The sequence below is a fragment of the Leucoraja erinacea genome, chromosome 17, assembly GCF_028641065.1.
Source record: "Leucoraja erinacea ecotype New England chromosome 17, Leri_hhj_1, whole genome shotgun sequence".
Classification (NCBI taxonomy): domain Eukaryota; kingdom Metazoa; phylum Chordata; class Chondrichthyes; order Rajiformes; family Rajidae; genus Leucoraja; species Leucoraja erinaceus.
In genome coordinates this window covers 27,699,739-27,705,738 of record NC_073393.1, presented here as the reverse complement: position 1 = coordinate 27,705,738, position 6,000 = coordinate 27,699,739, and positions in this window count along the sequence as shown.

The window sequence follows — 6,000 nt, the reverse complement described above, 5'->3', positions numbered from 1 at the left end:
TAAATGTAAGGTTATCCACTTTGGTGGCAAAAAACAGGTAGGCAGATTATTATCTAAATGCAGTCAAGTTGGGAAAAGGGGAAGAATAACGGGATCTGGGGGTCCTTGTTCATCAGTCACTGAAAGTAAGCATGCAGGTACAGCAGGAAGTGAAGAAAGCGAATGGCATGTTGGCCTTCATAACAAGAGGAGTTGAGTATAGGAGCAAAGAGGTCCTTCTGCAGTTGTACAGGGACCTAGTGAGACCACACCTGGATTATTGTGTGCAGTTTTGGGGAAGGACATTCTTGCTATTGAGGGAGTGCAGTGTAGGTTCTCCGGGTTAATTTCTGGGATGGCGGGACTGTCATATGTCGATAGAATGGAGCGGCTGGGCTTGTATACATTGGAATTTAGAAGGATGAGAGGCAATCTTACTGAAACATATAAGATTATTAAGGGTTTGGATACGCTAGAGGCAGGAAACATGTTCCCGATGTTCAGAGAGTCCAGAACCAGGGGCCACAGATTAAGAATAAGGGGTAAGCCATTTACAACGGAGATGAGGATTTAAATTTTCACCCAGAGAGTTGTGAGTCTGTGGAATTCTCTGCCGCAGAGGGTGGTAGAGGCTGGTTTTCTGGATGCTTTCAAGAGAGAGCTAGACAGAGCTCTTAAAGATAGCGGAGTCAATGGATATGGGGAGAAGGCAGGAACGGGGTACTGATTGAGGATGATCAGCCATGATCACATTGAATGGCGGTGCTGGCTCGAGGGGCCGAATGGCCTACTCCTGCATCTGCATATTGTCTACTGAAATCGGAGCACCCGGAGGAACCCCACGCTGTCACAGGGAGAAGTTGCAAACTCCACATTGACAGCAGGCGAGGCCAGGATTGAACCCAGGTCTCTGGCACTGTGAGGCAGCGGCTTTACCAGCTGCGCCACTGTGCCGCCCACAGGGAATAATCTCCCTGTGACAGCTTATGGTCAGTCGGCTGCTCGCAGTAATCTGCCTCCGAGCTGTTTGTTCAGAATCTGTTCAGCTGCAAGAGGGTTCTGTCATGGGAGGAGATTGGAGCTGTAGAAAATCAGAGTAACTTGGCTGCTCTGCACAAAGAAATGAACAGCTGATTCCAGAAAGACCACCACCTGTATGCACCGTAAAGGTTCCAACTACACAAATAACCAATTAGACATTTTGAACAACATTACATCTTTTCCCTTGATGACAAGACCCTGCGGAGTTGAACTTCCCTACAGCTCAGTAACAGAGAAAATGAAAACGCCTCCAGGTGGCACTGACTTCATCGACCACTGATGGGAATGGTTTCCTGCTTTGTCTGAGCTTCCACCTCCTGTCTAGTCAGTTACTGATTCCTTATTCCCCCTCCAGCGCATTGACTGCCCGAGCGACTGCCTTTTAGTGGAGATGGATCCACTGATAAATCGTTCAGGGACCAATTACCCTCATTCTTCCCTCCTCTTCGGTCTGAAACAGATTGCAATCAATACTTCAGTTGCACTATCACCTGTACACAGGTCCCATGAAGTATGAATCTGGGCTCCAGTACCTCAATGATAACTCGGGAAGTTCTCTCCAGCCATCCCTCCTCTCTTATGACGCCACATTCATCAAGTAAATGGCCCAGAAGGTCATTTGCACTCCACTGGTGCTGAGTAACTGCTGGTTCCCTCTGAGACAACCAGTTTCCCAATGATTTTGACCCTACCATGTTTAATTAATTCTCTTTGCCAGGCTTTCCACCTTTGGAGCTCAGTTGATGCAACTTGACCCGCTGAGTTATTTCAGGACTTTGTGTCTTTTTGAACATGGGTCTCGACTTGAAACATCACCTATTCATGTTCTTCAGAGATGCTGCCTGACCCACTGAGTTAATCCAGCACTTTGTGTCTTTTTTTTTGTAAAACAGCACTTGCAGTTCCTTGTTTCTCCTGTTTTCTCCTTGCTACCTGTTTTCACAGAGAGTCACAGTGTTTTACAGTATGGAAACAGGCCCTTCGGCCCAAAGTGCCCACACCGGCCAACATGTCCCATCTACACTAGTCCCACCTGCCTGTGCATTGCCCATATCCCACTAGATCTGTCCTATCCATGTACCTGTCCAAATGTTTCTTAAATGTTGCGATAGAACATGCCTCAACTACCTTCTCCGGCAGCTTGTTCCATACACCCTTCACCCTTTGTGTAAAAGCATTACCCCTCAGGTTCCTATTAAATCTTTCCCCCTTCACCTGAAACCTATGTCCTCTGGTTCTCGATTTTCCTACTCTGGGCAAGGAAATCTCTACCCGATCTATTCCTCTCATGATCTTGTACACCTCTATTAAATCACCCCTCATCTTCCTGCGTTCCATGATTTTTAAGGATCATTGTGCTGTTGGTCTTTCCAACCAAAGCTCTCATTTTGTTTTTTGGCATCCATTTTCTCTCGCGGTAGAGCAGCTGGATATATTGTTGTAAGTTTGGAGTGTTTTTAAAAGTAGCTGTTGTTTCCATTGTAATTTCCCAAAGGGGTTACAATGCATGGCAATTCAGGCATCGTCTCAACTATAGGTAGAAGAGTCAGTGAATCACCGAGACTCTCACCTAATTAAAATGCTCTGCTGTTAGAGTATCAATGTCTCCCACAAATTTACTCCATTTATTCATCATGTTTTCCAAGAATTTTCTATAATTAGTCAATAAATCAATTTGATTTTGGAAACTGCATTGGCAATGCAGAGAAAAACAATGTAACCATTTGCAAAGTATTGACGTTGTCCAACTTTGAATTAAGTTGATGGTTACTCCAGAGCTTTTGCTTTGTAAACCAGCATCTGCAGTTCCATGTGTCTACACTCTAAGAGTTAAATATTGATCCCACTGCTGCTATCAATGGGATCAATATTTAACTTTAGAGGTACACAAAAATGCTGGAGAAACTCAGCAGGTGCAGCAGCATCTATGGAGCGAAGGAAATAGGCAAAGTTTTGGGCCGAAACCCTTCTTCAGACTGATGGGGGGGGGGGGGGGGGGGGGGGGGGGGGGAGAAGAAAGGAAAAAGGAGGAGGAGCCCGAGGGCTGGGGGAGAGATAGGAAGGGGAGGAGACAGCAAGGGCTAACAAAATTGGGAGAATTCAATGTACATGCCCCCAGGATGCAGACTCCCCAAGCGGAATATGATGTGCTGTTCCTCCAATTTCCGGTGGTGCTCGCTCTGGCCATGGAGGAGACCCAGGACAGAGAGGTCGGATACGGAATGGGAGGGGCAGTTGAAGTGCTGAGCCACCGGGAGGTCAGGTTGGTTATTGCGGACTGAGTGGAGGTGTTCGGCAAAACAATCGCCCAGCCTCCGCTTGGTCTCACCGATGTAGATCTGCTGACATCTAGAGCCGCGGATGCAATAGATGAGGTTGGAGGAGATGCAGGTTTGTCGCACCTGGAACGATTGCTTGGGTCCTTGAATGGAGTCGAGGGGGGAGGTAAAGCGACAAGTGTAGCATCTCTTGCGGTTGCGAGGGAAAGTGCCCGGGGAGGGGGTGGGAAGGGAGGGAAGGGAAGAATTGACAAGGGAGTTACGGAGGGAGCGGTCTTTGCGGAAAGCAGACATGGGGGGAGATGTGAAGATGTGGCAAGTGGTGGGGTCACGTTGGAGGTGGCGAAACTGACGGAGAATTATTTGTTGTATGTAACGGCTAGTGGGGTGAAAGGTGAGGACTAGGGGTGAGTGCAGACTACAGTGCAGACACAAGTGCCTGACCCGCTGAGTTACTCCAGCACTTTGTGTCAGTATTTAAACCTTTCATGTGTTGCAAGGAACTACAGATGCTGCTTTACACTGAAAATAAACACAAAGTGCTAGAACAACTCAGCGGGTCAGGCAGCACCTCGTGGAGAAAAGGAACAGGTAACGTTTCGGGTCGGAACCCTTCTTCAGACCCTTTCTTCTCAGCTTTCACCCCAAGTAACTAATACCTGAGTTGGAGATTTTAATTCAATCATGTGTGTGAAATGAAAAGGTAATTGCATCAGCATTTTGTAGTCAGCTTGAGTAATTTGATTCCAGCAAGGCCAGTGGAGCTTCATTTCTGAATTGACCTGAGTATTTGTGCTACTTTGTTCATTTACTGAAAGCAACCAAGTGTGAATTTCTACTCCATGCATTTATTACTTGGAGTCAGGTGACTACCGTGCTGTACCTGGAAATCGTGTGCATGTGAACCTTGATTTATGGTGCCATGAGTCAAGAACTCAGCTTCCAGTCTCATGCCTCTCACTAGGTGTGAGAATTTGATCCAAGTTGATAATGCAATGCATTGCTGAGTGTACATCACACTGATGTGACTGAGACCTTGAATTGAAGCCATATCCACTGTAGCAGAGCTCTGGTAAGAGGAATTATATATTAACAATACTTTTCCAGGAGCCCTTGCCAATGTTTATCCATCAACGAGAACTAAAGCAGTTTGTCGATTATTATTAGTCAAGAGTGTTTTATTGTCATGTGTCCCGGACAGAACAATGACATTCTTACTTGCAGCACCACAACAGCATATGTGAACAAGGAACTCAGTAAACATTATAATAAATGAAAAAAGACTTGAGTATACACATCCACACACACATATATGCACACATACATACACACACATAGAACAAATAAACAATAATTGTGCAAAAAGACATAACCAATGCCCCCAAGCCCATGTAGTTCGGAGCTAATATGGAAGTTATAGTGTTTAATAGCCTGATGGCTGTAGGGAAGAAACTGTTCCTGAACCTGGACGTTACACTTTTAAGGCTCCTTTATTCCTGTATTTTCTTCCCGATGGCGGGAATGAAATGAGAGCATGGCCAGGGTGGTGTGGGTCTCTGATGACGCTGGCTGCCCTTATCAGGTAGCAATTCCTGGAGATCCCTTCAGTGGTGGGAGGTCAGAACCCAGTGATTAACTGGGCAGTGTTCACCATTTTTTGCAGTATTCTTTGCTCCTGGGCGTTCAAGTGGCCGAAGCAGACAATTTAGCTGCTGCACCTCTAGATTGCAATAACACCATTTTAATGAAAGATGAGTCAGAGTATAGAAGTGAGTTCGACCGATTGACCAAATGGTGCCAGCACAACAACCTGAATCTCAACATCAGTAAAAGCAAGGAAAACATTGTGGACTTTGGAAAGGGAAGGATAGGGACCCACAATTCCGTTTATACCAACGGGATTGGTGGAAAGGGTAAAAAATTTCGAATTCCTGGGCATGCATATTTCCGACGATCTTTCCTGGACCCTGCACACTGATGCAATTATAAAGAAAGCACATCAGCGCCTCTACTTCCTGAGAAGATTACGGAAAGTCAGTATGTCAAGGAGGTCTGTCTCGAACTTCTACAGGTGCACAGTAGAGTGCATGCTGACTGGTTGCATCGTGGCCTGGTTCCGCAACTTCAACGCCCAGGAGCGGAAAAAGCTGCAGAAAGTTGTGACCACTGCCCAGTCCATCATCGGCTCTGACCTCCCCACCATCAAAGGGATCAATCGCAGTCACTGCCTCAAAAAGGCTGCCAACATCATCAAAGACCCACACCATCCTGGTCACACACTCATTTCACCGTTGCCATCGGGAAGAAGGTACAGGAGCCTGAAATCTGTAACATCCAGTATCAGGAACAGCTTCTTCCCCACAGCCATCAGGCTATTAAACACAACATCAAATAAGCTCTGAACAGTCTATTATTTTTATTGCACTTTATCTGTTTATTTATTTATTGGTCCTGAACTTTTATCTTCTGTTTTGTATTATGTTTACATATTCTGTTGTGCTGCAGCAAGTAAGAATTTCATTGTCCTATCTGGGACACATGACAATAAAACCTCTTGGTTCTTGACTCTTGAGATGAATTATTTTCAGTAACAATGGTTGGAAGCCATCATTTGGACAACATATGAAACCAAGCATATCTGCTCTCTCAAGTGGACTTAAAAAAGACCCATCAAATTACGATGAGGATATTCAAGAGATTC